The following is a 15641-nucleotide window of genomic DNA, read 5'->3' on the forward strand; positions in this document are numbered from 1 at the left end:
TTTTTAAGCACTCAGCAACACTGATGTTGATCTCTCTCTCTCTCTCTCTCTCTCTCTCTCTCTCTCTCTCTCTCGTTCCACATGCCAAACCTCTTTGATGGAAAACTTAGGGGATTATTTGAGGAATAAAAGCTAACATTATATTATGTAGGGTTCTCTATTTACATTAAACTACTTGTAACAAAACTTAAGACGATTGAAGTCTTGTAAAAAGAAAAGTACGACAATTTGTTAGAGTGCTTGCAAAAAAAAAAGAAAAAGAAAAGACTTTAGTAAAGACTTTTTATATTGCTTAAATTGAAACAGGGGCTGTGGGGAGAAAACAAACTTACCCAAAACTGCTGATGCATTAGGAGGTTAGCTCACTGGGGATGCCAGTAAACTTACATGCAGAAGAGATTCTTGGCATCCTATAGAGGATGGGAGAAATGCAAACCCAGTCTTTGCCTTCTTACTCCTCCTGCCCCTCAGATCAGCTAGGCAGCCAGTTTTGGGCACCTCGCTGAGGAGCTACAAATGGGACTAGCAGGAGGGAAGCTGGCTCACTACCAGGATCTGCCACATCCTTGCAGACCCATTCTGCTCACCTCCCCGCCAAGTTACATTTCTATACCAACCAATTGCCAAAGCTCTCTGTGCAGTTCACAACTATTTTAAAACCGGAAATAGAGGGTGTAAGTTTAATAGTTTAAAACTACTGTGTAGAATAGCAAAGCCAACATCAAACCTACAGGAGCAGCAGTGAAAGAATCAAAGTTCAGTAAAGGATTTAGAACAATGGAGATTACAACCACAGTCCAATGGCCTCTGGAAATCACTGGGGGTGCCATAAGATTCTTTGGAGGCCCACCACCGAGGTCCTCTGATCTCAGGGCTTGGACTTGAATGGCTGAGAAGCCCAGAACATGCACTCCACTCTCCCATTGTCAGAGGACACGTGCCAGCTGCCCCTCCAAGAGCAAAATGGGGGCATCTACCCGTGCTGATTCCTATCAGTGTCCCAGCCTCCTTCCTATGCCCTTCTGGGCACCATCTAGATAAAATGCAAAGAATTGGGCACCATAGTGCTATAGACTGCAGCATCTCACACTACATCTCCCTCTAGATATTGGATGCATGCAAGCTTCCAAGTTAGGAAGCCTCTGTGCCTCTAGGGCAGAGGCAACAGGATTGCATTTTGAAAGACCAAAATTCCTGGGAGAATTAGACGGTTTTCCCCTGGCATCAGAAGCAGCATAAAAGTCACCAGCAGAGAAATCATATCATCGATATGACTAGCAGTTGGATAAAGAGGTTGACCCTAACTTGACCTGAATGGGAACTTTTCACGATGCCTCTACTTTCACCAGCCGCTCCATGATCTTTGCACCATGCAAATCCAAGACATGGTACAGCAGAGATGTTCAGGCATTTCTGGTCAACTCAGCCTGGTGGGAAGGTAAACCACATGTATGTGTCGAGAAAGCCATTAGCGCACATTCTTGGAAATGCTCGAGATGTGGTAAGTCACACTTATCTGGGATAATCCAGGATGTAGTTCGTCTCTGTTCTTCCTCCTATTTTGTTTCATTAACTCATAATAGGTTGTGCCTGTTGTAAAGCAACATCAGAACAAGCAGATAAGTGTTAACTGATGCATCTGCAGGTGTAGAAATTCACGTATGTACTTATTGGATTTGGTGTCTACTTCCTTATTTATTTAATTATTCATTGCATTTGTATGCTGCCCCATAGCCAGAAGGCTGTCTGGGCAGCTCATGGTGCAATCATAACAACACAGATAAAAATAGATGGCAATGATAGCTAAAACCACAAAACATAATGCAATAAAAATTCTATATAAATACGACAGGAGGATAAACACAGTATAATCAATAAACCAGTAAAACAAAGACCGATAAATCATAATCTAAAAACAGATACTAAATTAAAAAGTCTTAACTCGGTGCTGATAGCAAGATAAAGTGGATGCCAGTTGCACCTCCCTTGAAAGGGAATTCCAAAGGTGGGGTGTGATGACAGAGAAGGCCCTTTTCCTTGACAATCACCCCCTCACCTCAAGTGGGAGGCTTACAAAGGGCAAATTCCATTGGTGACCTGAGTGATCTGGTAGGGATATATGGGAACAGGCATTCCTTTAGATATAGTGAAGGAAGAAATATTTCTAGGAGCAGAAATATTTGTTGCTTTCTGCTGGTTCCAACTCTCTCCTGCCACTGTTGATGTGCGCATTTATTCATTTATTATAACTCAAGCTGACTACATGCAGTTCCCAGGTGGTCTCCCCTCCAAGTTCAGGACAGCCCCAGACTTGCTTAGCTTCAACATGATGGTGGCCTTCTGCGTCTCCAGACCAGACTCTGGGCCTTAAGCTACTTCCTTGGATGAACTTACATGCAGAGTGAAATGCGTTCTCTTCCACAGTGCAGAAGCTGCTCCTTCCTTCCTGTGCTACAGAAAAGAAAAGGAAAAACTTTTTGCAAGCAGGCCCTGATCAGAGTAAAGCTCCGCGTAGTCAAGAAGTCACAAATTTTCACCGCACCAAAGGAGTTCATGGTTTTGATCCCTGGACTGCTCTGCTGGTGCATGAATGCCAAACTAAACCTTTTCAGGATATGCTCTACAGCCCTTGCTGGGCTTTAATGAGTGAAATCAGAAAGCACAGAACAATGCAACTTCCATCAAAATTAATGTTGATTGCTTTATATATCGCATCTGACCTCTGTGTGTCAGAACTAATGTCCCGTAACCTGAAGTTTTGCAATAATCAAGTAATTAAACTTTTTGCTCAAGGTATTTCATTCCATTTAAAATTAGATGTGAATATGCACCATTTAATTCTATTGGAAGAAATGGGATGGCCAAGCATCAAAAATGCTGCTGAGAGGCATAGTAGAAGCTTCATCAAATCATCCCTGTAGCTGATCACGTGCAGTGCCTGGCAAAAGACTTCATCTTCTGGCGAAGTCTCTTTCAATAAGTTGGCAGTTTTCATGGGCTTTCTCTGAATCATCAGCCTTGTTACCTATTCAGCTAGAGTTAGCTGAGGTGATCAGTGACTGCATTAAACTGTCAGAATCCCAGACTGACACATCTGTGGACAGCAAAAGCAAACACTTCACAGCTGGCAGAGAACTTGTTTTCCTGCCTGCAAAAATGGCTTTTATTGGCCTAAAGACCAATGTGGGGCTTGTTTCACAAACAAAACATGTGCAATGCCCCATACACCCCTGCTGCTGCTGTTAGAATCAGCATGCAACCGTTTGGACTGAGGTGTCAGCCTGACAAGTTTTCATATTGTGCTCTGTGCCAGATATTACAATTATGCAGACAGAAGAAGGCTTGTATTGATCCAAAAGCCTTGAAGAAACTTCATTTGAACAGCCTGCTGACATTTGGATATGATTCACATGGCAATACCCGGAATGTAAATGGGTAAGGCAAAAGCTAATTACACTGTTTCCTCCTGTCAAGCCACTCCGTTAATATCGGTTAGAGATGAGTCTGTGCACTTTTATAAACCAGAACTGCTCTTCGTCTCATCAGCAGCAGTTTTCTAGTGAGCCAAACTCCAAGTGTCTGAATTTCAGCTCCCGGCATTCCTGACCATTCCTCTTGGGGGCAAAGACTTTTGGGAGCTGAAGTCCCAAACATCTGGAGATCTACTTTTTCTGTCCATCCCAAATCTAAGCTATCTCCATGCAGCATTTGTGAGAGAGATCTGTGCCAGCTTAGAGCCCGTTCCCCAACCAATGGTGCTGTTTCCAGGGCATGGGTTAGCATTTGATCTGGTCCACTTTCTGCAACGTATCAACATTCACACATTTTCTGCAAGCGAGACCAGTGGAGCTTGAAATTTAAATACATGGATGGTGAGAGAAAATTCAACTGACCAATTTGTCTATCCAAGCAAAAAGCAGGGAATGTGGAGTTCTGAAATGTCTAGGGATGAATTCATTCGTGTTTATGTTGCTGAAGCAGGGATGCCACATTTCTTCTGGATCCCTCCTCCTGACTAACGGTAGCTGCAATCCAGACAGGAACTGTTCTGAGGCTAGTGACATGGATGCATTTGGTGATGAAAGATGGGTGGAAGTATACTTCAGGTATTTTTTAAAAATGAGAACTACTCCCATTCAGAAACAGGCTGGAAAGAATTTGAGATTTTAAAAGATCAAGAGTGGGAAAGAACGGCATTGACGAGTTTGTTGATCTCTGGCCAACGTCTTGCAATGTCATCTGGAAAATCATAGGCTTTTTCAGAGTCTGAGTACCAAGGTCCTCAGTGTAAGGGCCGGGAGGGATGTGGGCAGCAGGAGGCTACAGCCAGGATGCTGGGACCAGGATGCAGATGCTTGTTGGCGACTTGCACAAGGTTTAGAGGACCAGAGACACATCTTTGAGCAGTCCAGGGTCAAGAGTTGGTGAGAAAATAGGGTTCAGGCCAAAACACAGTCCAAGAGCAGACCAAGGGTTGGGTATCAGTCAACAGTCACAGTCAGGAGCAAGGTGAGGTCGGCGAGGATGAGGTTCATGTGCCTGGTAGGGCAAGGAGTGTCTAGAAGTAAGGAAGGAGGTAGGAAGAGGTTGGTAGCTGTCTAGGTGGGCAGGCAGGAGAAAGGGCTTGATGCAACATGATGAATGTTTTAACAGCAAGGGCAATGCTGGCCATATGATACTTTCTTCTCCCAAAGCAAAAACTAAAAATGGCATTGTTATTGCTTTCGATGTTAGCCTTATTCCGTCTGTGTACATGATGCATTACACGGTACAAGAGGACCCATCTTCTTGCCAAGGGAGCTTGCATTGCAATCCTATTCAGTTTTCCTCAGAAGCAAGCCCTGCTGTGTTCAGTGGGATTGATTGCCAAGTAAGCCTGATTAAGGCTTACAATAAAAAATCAAAGACTGGTGAAAGAAACAACAGAAGACAGGGAGGCAAGTGGATAAAGGAACAGACAGTTTGCAATGGTTCCAGTGGAAAAACCTCTTTTGAATTAATTATTTCAGTAAAGATGTAACCCAAATAATCATAATAAACCCAACCACATTCATAACCATAGCAACTGCCCCTCTGAAAATAACAGAATATTCTGTCTTCCTGTTCTAGTCTGGTACTTTGCTGAAATTTTGTTTGGGGATGAACTAACAGACTTCCAACGTTCCAAGATTGTGTTCAGCTTCTGTTGGCATTATGTTGGAACAAACTCTCAAATTGTTATAGACTAAACAGACAATAAGCTGAGTAGATTACTTAGCAAAATGCCATTTCAATTCCTTGGGTTTAAAATAAACTTAGAACAAATGAATTGACTAAAACTGTCAATGATATCAAAAATTCATTAATTCAGCACTTTACTAGACAAAATGGAAACTAAATTAAGCAGAATCCAAACTGTCACTGACGCAGTCAAGAGGAGCAGGTTCATTAATGAATTTGGTATAATATTACCCTGACAAAACATACCTTGAACTAATTATTCTTATCAGGAAGTGTTCTGGAGCATAGCTCTCACATTGGCCCTGTCAAAAGGTAACCCAGGTTGTGTGTGCTTGTTTGTTTTTAATGTACATTCAGTATGAGTCACACCTTAACGGTTTGAGGAGCAGCTAAATAAACCAAGAACTCTGTTTCTGGGTTGATCACTCAGAATTCAGGCTTGCCTCTCCTGCAAAAATCCAGGATTGCAACTGAAGAACAAACTGCGTCTAAACAAAGAAAATGCTTATGCTTCCAAAAGAATCTTCCAGCGCTCTTACTCCAAATGTGTAAGCAGAGTCATTAAGCTACAAGTTACAAAAGCGATATTTTTAGTAAAAGAACTTATTGTGAACTTATTAAAGGCAGCTAGATTGTTTATATCCAGGTATGGAATTAATTAAAAATGTCTCATAGCCAGATAATTGACACTTTCAGTAAACAAAGATATTGATTTAAGGCTTTAGAAATTGCTCATGAGGATAAATGTCCATCCATTTTACAAAGTATGAACCATTTCAGTATGCAGTCTGGATTTTCTCTGAAATTGTATCCTTTTTGTTTTGAACTGTATGTATTTTGAAACATACCTGTTCAGGAATTGATAGAAGCTGAAAATATGCAATTCTATATATTGATGGTGAACATGCACCAAATGTGTTTCAGTCACATTAGTCACATTCTGTCTTTGCTAGTGGTTAATCCAAGTTGATCTTTGAAGTTTGGATTGAATTATCCCTATTCCCATACAGCACATAGAGGAAAAGACCATGTCCTAGAGCTCAGTTTCTCTATCGTAAAACATGCTTAACACAACACCACCTATGACACAGAAAAACAAGATGTCATAGCTGGCTGGAGCATGCTGGGAGTTTTATGACTTTCTGTTTAAACAGGATTGTACCCTAATATAGAAACATAGAAGCAGAGCAAGTCAGAATGGGCCTTCTAGACCATCTAGTCTGACCCCCGGTTCTAGCCACTTTGGTTCATGACGTCCTACCAAGTGCATGTCCGGCCTATCCTTAAACACCCTCACCGATGGGGCTTCAACCACCTCCTGTGGGAGCCCATTCCATACCCTAGGGGTCCTAACCATCAAGAAGTACTGGCATCCACCTTGAATACTGGTTCCCTGAGCTTTGCTCCATTGGAACTTGTTCTGTCCTCCACTGCATGGGGATAAAGGTCATGGCCCACCTCTGCATGGTAGCCCCTCACATACCTGTATGTCAGTAACAGGTCCCCTCTTTTCAAGGCTGAAAAGGTCCAGTTCCCTCAGTCTCTCCTTATATGGCTTACCCTGCAATCTGGTCACCATCCTTGTGGCCCTTTGCTACACCAATTCCAACCTTGCTATGTCCCTCTTGTAATGAGGGGCCCAGATTGAACACAATATGACTGGATCCTACATAGGCTGGGTTTCCCTTCAAGGCAAATATGGGCTGGAGAAGATTAATAGAACCTGACCTTCAGTATTTGAGAAATGCTGCTAGTAAAGTTGTTCCTCAGTATCACATCTTACTGCAATCATTGCTATAATAATGGGGGCTCCAGCCCCATTATCCGTACACACGAACTGTCCCAAAGTACAGAAGAGCATTTCCCTTTGCCATTTTAATGTTCCATCAGCACTATTAAAAGGATGATTTAATAAGAACCTGGTCAATAATCAGTCGTGGATTATTTTGTATTATTTGGGTTTATACGTATTTATTGGATATTGACTTGTAAGCCGTCCAGAGACCTGCAATGTATTGGATGGGGAAAAATACCCAAATTAAATAAATAAATAAATAAATAAAAATGAAGAGAGCTATCCCCATGGTGCTGGAGCAGTAGAAACACTGGAACATGCTCTCCTGTCTTGCAGCTTCTATAAGGAATGCAAAGAGGAATTGATTAAACCATTAATAAAAGATATTTATGGAAATAATTCTTCCAATCTGGAATCTAGGTGTTTAAGGGATGTAACCTCATATGTTACTGGAAATGTTGCCAAATTTTTAATGACTGCAATGCAGATTAGGAAAAAAGTGGTCACCCATTTAAGTGAGAACATTATATAAACTGTACTTGTTTTAACTGTGTTTTAATTTTTCTACAGCTACTTAATCTTCTTTTTTAAATCTTTCTGGTCTGTGACCATAAAATAAAGGGGAGAAAAGAATGGATCGGTAATGTCACACTTAAAACAATTTCTAAGGGTCCTCTCCTATACATTTTAGGCAGGATAAAGTCCCTAGAACTTCCAGAGACCCCTGGCAATTGGGCTGATATGAAAATGTTGGGAGCTACAGAACTTTTTTCTGCCTAAATATGCCTCGGACTTTGCACAAAGACCTTTAGGAAGGGCAATGGTAACAAGCATTCTGAAGTCTTTGCATATTCATCTTGCTAAATTACAAAGAGACAAAAACTATAAACAAGAGTTCTGTGAGAAACTGGCAGGCAACCAGACTTTAGACTGTGTGCTTTTATTTTATGTTTTTAGCTATTATAAAAAGGATTACATGAATTTATGCATTTTAAAAAATGAATATATTGTATATTCCAACTTGTTGCTTGTTCCTCCATGGTGGGTTGAAGATATTAATAACATTTGGAGCATTAATTTCCTAAAACATTTGTTGTGGTTTCACTCTGCATTATTTTTGGATCATGGGATAATGAATAAAGATGCTTTGGGAATCATTAAAAAGCTAAAAAAAAGAAACCAAAAAAGATTAAAAACACATATGGTAGAGATCTGGCTGAATCCTACAAAAATTTGAATTGGTCTTGAGCCAACCTTTGTATGGCCTTTGCAAGCAGATGTTAAAAACAGACAGAATTTTAAAAAATCCTGGAGGGAGGGAAAAATCATAGCACTTTTTCAGTTTCAGATAGGAAGAAACTATAATAATAGATAGTCTCATATCTTTATCAAACCAAGATACTGATATTTTGCTTCTCTCCTAGGTATGCTTAAGTTCCACAAGATTTAAGGAGGGAGTAAGAGCAAAGAATGAAAGAGGCTGTAGACAGAGACATGAGCTAGGCAGTAGTTACAGTCTCTTCTCTTCTCTTCTTCTCTTCTCAATAAAGCCTTTATTTTCATTTTTTCCACCACCTTGGCTTTTCCCAGCCAAGTCAGAAACTGAGTATTCTGGAGGCCTGCTGCTGCATGGTGCAGTAAAAACCGAAAGATTAGTGGGACTACAATCGAAGATCATGAGGAATTATATTAAGGGCTTTGCTACACTGTGTGTATTTATCGTGTATTTGTGACCCTTCACTCACAGCACCTTGTAGGGCCCTTTCATGGTGTTGCCCTCAACAGCCTTCCCTGAGCACCCCTCCCTCCCTCCCTCCCTTCTTGTAGGATTTGTTTGTTTTTTAACAGCAAGAACAATCTGGTATTCAATTTTAAATCTCAAAAAACTTAAGCAAAAGCCTCACGAAAAAAGAAAAAAATCTGGTAAACTGCTGTTATATCATAGCACCACCTTATGCTTGGTTAATTGAATATAGAGAACAGCAGAAAAGTACAACGACCAGACAAAAACCCATGTAAAAGATGCATTTTTCCTCTGCAACAAAAACAAAAGATGCCTCCAAGCAGTGGTGGATTAAACCCTCAAAGCAGAGAAACTCTGAATGTCCAGCAGGATCAAAATAGACACATTTCTGATAATATCAGGATAACTTTCAGTGCAATTACATTTGGAAGGACAGGGCTTTTCATCATCTGTCTGATGCTTGGGTGCTGAGAGGCTTTTAATAGCTTGGATGACACTTGTCATTTGAGGGTACTTACAAAAATTAAGTTTGGCGAGCATTTTCTCCAGAAGATTGGGGCTTCTCTCAATAATTCTGTATGGAATGTAAAAGATACTAATTTCTGGTAAGCCATTTTCTGCTTTATCTGCAACAATGTCCTGTGCCCATAGAGAAATTAACCGAAATTCTCAGAAACGTCACAGGAGTTAAGAACCAAGCGCACAGGAAAACAGGACAACATATCAGATAATTTTTGGACAGCATAGTACTACATATAGTAAATTCTGTTTTGGTTTGCCTAGGATTCAAGGGATTCCAATTCTGTACAGTAAAACAAGGGACAAGCTTAATTATGATACCCTGCAAATATTTATAAGTTTACATCCGCATTCTGTATTTACATAGCCTCCTCCCTCTCTCTTTACACCCACACACTTGTGTGCGCGTGGGTTGTTGAGATAACAGAAGGAGGAGAAGGGTGTAAAACACTGTGAATTCTTTAGAAGAAAAAGAGTGTAATAAAAATCTAATAAATAAGCTGTGTGTGTGTGTGTGTGTGTGTGTGTGTGTGTGTGTGTGTGTGTGAAAGAGAGAGAGAGAGAGAGCAATGTATAGGTAATTCCTCAAAATATCTACAGGTCTGAATTTCTGCAAATGCAGGTGATATGCTAAAAGTTAATTATACCATTTTTCTCCATTTAATTGTACCATTTTGAAATCAGGCCTTGTGATGCCTCATCGTCGTGACTGGTAGTGACATTAATTTGTTGTACTCGAAGCAACATGCTATTAGATACTGAGGATACATGTCCTTGGCAGGTGCACAATCGAATAATTTCCCTGGCAAAACAAGAAAGGTTCTGAGTTGCAAAAAAACAAAAACCAGATTCAAACTAGATATCGGGGCAGAGGGTGGGGGGAATCCTTACAGTTAGAGCAGTACAACAACATAACCAATTATCCCAGGAGCTTCTGGGCATTCCCATACTAGAGGCATTCAAGACCCAACTGGACAGTCATCTGAGTGAGATGGACTTAATGGCCCTCTAGTCCCCTTCCAACTCTACTACTCTGTGATTCTGTGTGGTGGGCCTAGGATGGTAGATTGTCATCCTTTTCTGATTTCCATGCCGTTAGGTCTAGTCAGATGATCTAAAATCTGTATGCTCTGCATCTTCTCAGCTTATATTTACTTTGACGGGTTGCAGAGAGATTTTGTTTGTTTTCACAATATTTTTTGCAACAATCTTTTGAATCTTAGAGGGATTAGGCATTATTTAGGCATGCCTATTCTACCCTTTGGACACAAGAGTCCCAAGACAGTATACCATAAGCTTAAAAAATGAAATGAATCCATAATAGGGAGTAAAAAGAGCTAAAAATTTTGAGCCTAACCATCACCACAGAGCATCAGGGAGAAAAAAAACCCCCATCAAACATCGTTGCAGAGGTTCCATTATCTGAACTTGTATAGGAACTTTTGCAATTTAAACTAATAAAATAAAATAAAACATGTGGATACTGTAATGAAGGGACTGAAGAATTTCAGCTTGTCATCATCTTTGTAATTCTTTACCATATGTATCCACTTTGGGTTTGACTCTCTTGGGAGCTGAAGCAACAATCCATTGAGGTGCTTTCTCTTCTTTTTGAGATGATCAGAGAGAGAACATCTCAAAAGAAAGAAAGAAACTGATTCGGAACACACACAGAGTCAGTTAAAATTTATGCAAAAAAATAAAATGGAAATTCTCCAATAGTTCCCATGCAAAGAGCTACTTATATAATTATGTATTTATTTGCATTTTACAGGTCCGCATGGGTAAATCTGGTGCTTCAAATGCCTTGCTTCATTTGATGCTGTCTTAAAATGAAGTGCATACTTTGCACATTGCAGGCACAATCCTGTGGCCTCTTGACATCCTCTGGGAGGCCATAAGATTCTTCTCTTGCAGTCTCAGAGCTAGGACGCCAAAGCTTAAGTCCCCAACTTTCTTCATTCACAGCCAACATGGAAAGGACCATGTCAATTGACACCCCCTTTGAGGTCACAACGGCCAAGGGTCAGGAAGGGAGGTGGATGGGGCTACAGAGTTATGCCATTCACGGTTCCTGGTTCCTTCCCACCCACTCCCTGGTGCCAAGTAAAAAAATGGCCATCTAGAGAAAATCCACAGATCAAGGCATGGTAGTGATGGTGATCGCCTCACTCCCATCATGCCTCACTCCCATCATTGGATGCTGGTCAGCTTTTGAGTTTGAAGTCTTCCATGCACCTGCATGGGGAAAACAGGGCTATGCCCTGTATTAGCTTCCTAGGAGGGTCACATCAGATGAAAAACTTGAAGTGTCTACAGCTGCAAGGCTACAATTCCACTGCTCTCTCTTTTAAAATAGCAAACCCAGAATAAAATGCAGCAAGTGCATGTCTTTGATAAGTTTCAATTAGCTTCCCCTAACAGCCATCAGGTTGTTTTCTTCAGTCCAACTGCAGCAATGTCCTAATTTCTTACTCATTGGAGGAAAGCTTTATAGCTCAGTGCCAGAGATCGCACTTAGCAGGTAATGAGGTCCCAGTTTTAATTATTGGCATCTAAATGTGAAGAATTTCAAGTGGCAACTGGCCAGAGACCTTGGACACCCTATCAGAAGAAAAGATGCTTGGTCCAAAGGGCCAGCACCTCTCTCAAAATAAAGAAGTTTCTTGGTAGGACTCTTGGCATAGCAGGAAGATCCTGCTCACTTAGTCTTTGTGATGGTTGTGGTGATGGACCAGTTTACCATCCTTTCATGGAAATTCAGTAGCTCTCCTGGGTTTGAGCTGATGTAGTGCTTGTTTCTGTCACCTTCTTCAGCCTGATATCCATGCCCAATCTCTTGAGGTGCTCTTGATACCATGTAGAAGATGGTGATCAAACTATACACACAACCTAAACCAGGATGTTGGCCTTGAGGGTGGACAATTGATCATGAATGGTAGACTTGTGGTCAGGCATATCACACAGGTGAGTAGGGAGCAGTGAAAGATGTTTATGCCTGGTGGCAAACCTGGGACCACACATGTGTCCCATTCAGGTGTGAATGAGCCAGGACATGAGGAATGATGCCTAAGAACTGAAATTCGTGTGGCTGATTTAAGTACATAAGAATGTAAGAAATGTAAGAAAAGCCTTGCTGGATCAGAGCAAAGGTGCATCTAGTCCAGCACTCCATACACATTGGCAAGCCAGCTACTTACAGGATCCCTCAAGCAGGATGAATGCAAGACCTCCACCTGCCCAAGTTCCTCAGCAACTGGTGTACGCAGGCAGGCCACCTCTGGTGAAGGAGGCAGCACATGGCTGGCAAGGCTAGTAGCCACTGATAGCCTCCTCCCTCATGAATCTGGCCATCTAGATTGGCAGCCATCACCACTTCTTGTGGCAGTGAATTCCACAGTTTAACTATAGGCTGTGTGAAGATGTACTTCCTTTTATCTGTCCCAAAACTCCCACCTTCCAATTTGGCTTTAGCATTGAATCTGGAAATTCCTGAAAGCACAACCCAGCAGTTTCTCCCCACCACAATGTACTTTTCAAGTAAATGTACAAAGAAATATAACAGACAAGTAATGGAAATCTTTTATTTCTCCAGTCACACAATCCAAGTTCTTATTTTGAATCTGATATAAAAGGCATTTCTTCTTTTGATCAGTCCTATGTTTTACACCTTCATTAACATAGGTAGTGATTTTGGTGCATCGTTACATCCTCTCTTGTGTGTTCTACATAGAGGTGCTTTGCTAGGAAGCAAATCAATATGGAAAGAGCAAATTGAGTGAGAAACATTTCTGCATGATCCAAATCCTCAAATCTGATGCTTGCTGAACAGCAAATGAAAACAGAGCAGAATAGCAATAATCCAACCATTCAAAGTGTCAGGAGGGTTGAAATTGATGACTAGCATGTTTAATGTTCATATTCAGTTGAAGAGGGTTGTATGTTTGTTTGCACCAAAGGTCATCATGTTGCCATTGTGATGGATGCTGCATCTGCAAATAAATATGGTGCAGGGATAAAACTCCAGTACCAGTGGGCCATGAAAAAACATAGGTGGATCTGAAGACTCACAAATGGAGGTTCTTCCCATGTCCTGGGGCTTTTGAGCACTCATTCCATAACACCCTATGACCACCCAGAAATCAGCCCTAGAAGACTGTACAACCTCCAGTCTAGAGCAAGGATATGAGCGTTCTAGAGTTTGTGCAGGTGGTGGCATACACAAGTGAGAAGGTTGCAAACATTTAGCAAGAGGAAGCGAATTGTTCAGACCCAGCACAAATAAGTAGTTAATGATGTGGGCAAAGCTACTTTTGCTCTGCACCATGTCAGACTGCATGTGAGAAGGATGAAAAGTCCTCTGGTGCAAGGATAACTTTGCCAAGAAGACAACCACAACAGGGGAAAGCTGGGGTAGAGCTATGCTTTCCTGGTTTTCTTTGGGGAGGAGGAGCTTGGTTACTTCCTGCCATGGATGCACTTAGTAATGCCATTCCTTGCCTGTGGTCTGAATTGCTACTGAGAATGAACAGGAGTACATGACCTTCAGCATCAGGAGCCCTGTCTTGAAGGGATTTAGGATCTCCATCTGCAAATAGGAACATAGGGGAGGCTCTGGGTCAGTGACTTCAGAACAATCTTATGACCTCTAACATTGCCAGGAAAGTCACAGGATTCTTCTGATTCCCATCACTGAGACCTTGTGATTTTGGAGCAGAGCTTTTAATGGCCACCCCCTTGCAGCTGTCATGGAAGGAGCTGTGCTGGCTGTCCCCCTCCCAAGGTTGCAAATGGGCCCTGGAGGGAGGAGTAGGGGGCTGGAGGGGGGGCTGGGGCTACAGATCCCAATTGGCACCCCAACTTCCTTCCTTCCCTTCCCTGGTGCCACATCGGGATGGCTAAAAACCTCCATCTGTATAAAATCTCAGGTGTGAAGTTCAGCAATAGGATGCACATACTGTACGTAAGCCTGCGTTCAGATGCTTACACACACCCACAGCCCTTTGATCTGTTACACCATGTGAGATTAAAGGTGATCACCACAAAGGTACTCCCATTGTGAGTCCTCCTGCTTGTTCCTGTAATGTTAAGAAAGTATTACCCTGTCACTGAAACATTTCTCCACCCATGATCAGGTGAAATGGCAGCAGGGAAACAGAGGTCAACCTGGTTGGAGGAAGACAGTGAGGAGCTGATGTCAGACTACCATGTTGAACATCAAGCTGAGTTCAGCCCAGGCCAAAATTCCAAAGAAGCAAAACAAGTCTTTCTAGCTCTCATTCAGAATTGGGGGTGTATGAGATTTCTACTTGAGGGAAGAGGGGTGAAATCTTTTTCAATGCAGATTTTCCAATCCTGCCTTGACATATTTCATTCTATTTGCCCTTTGCTGGAGTTAACTCCAACTGTAGCAAATGGATCCAATACACAAATTACGTTGGCGATTATAATGGCAGCAATCTGTGAAAAATGGAATTATTTTTTTGGGGGGGGGGAATCTTGAAATTTGTGCTTTTTTTTAAAAAAATGGATAATCTTGCACAAATGTATATGATCAAAAGTCTTCCTCTTCCACACAGACATATTTCCTTTTGTAAATGTCCTTGCAGCTTCCATCCTCTTCACATCAAACAAAAGATCCAGCTGGCACAAATGATGGTATTTGGAAAAAAAACCTGGCAAAAACTTTTCTGGGACCAGGTGGGTGCAAGGAAATCTGCTACTGCCTTCTGCTACTTACCAGAACATAAAAAGAAAAAAAGAAGTGAAATTCCATTGGGTTTATATAGAGTGGAATTCCTAGCATTGCATATCCCTATTAGAGCTAGTTCCCACCCAGATTATTATATCTATTATACAATTGATTCTAGTTTTTTACTGTAGTGTCATTGGATTATCACAATCAGGTGGAGCTGGATGGCATTACACTGCACTGAGTCATGACTCTTCCCAACTTCCTGGCTTTTTTATGAGGTGTGAAGACACACCAATATGGGAAAGTTTTGTGTCACACTATCTAGAGCTTGCAGAATCTTCATGGGCTACCAGAAGTATACAATGCCCATGCGTGGGGTCAACCTAATCCCACAGGTTTCCGGGGACAACTGTCTAGCTGGATGAGACAGCATGTGTGCTAGAAAGGAGTGCAATCCTCACCCCCATCTCCAACGCGAATTGGAGTACCAAAATTTTAATGGATGGGCACAAATTCTTCAAGAGGAGGCCTTGATTTTGTTCCCCTTCCGCAATACCTGCCTGGCACAAATGTTTCATCAGCTTTTGACATTACACTTGAGCAGCCACAAATTTGGATCAGGATCTGTATATCAAAAAGCGGGGATATAATTGATTTGTTTAAAAGCT

The sequence above is a fragment of the Varanus komodoensis genome, unplaced genomic scaffold (genome assembly GCF_004798865.1).
Source record: "Varanus komodoensis strain SLA01 unplaced genomic scaffold, ASM479886v1 scaffold11, whole genome shotgun sequence".
Lineage (NCBI taxonomy): Eukaryota > Metazoa > Chordata > Lepidosauria > Squamata > Varanidae > Varanus > Varanus komodoensis.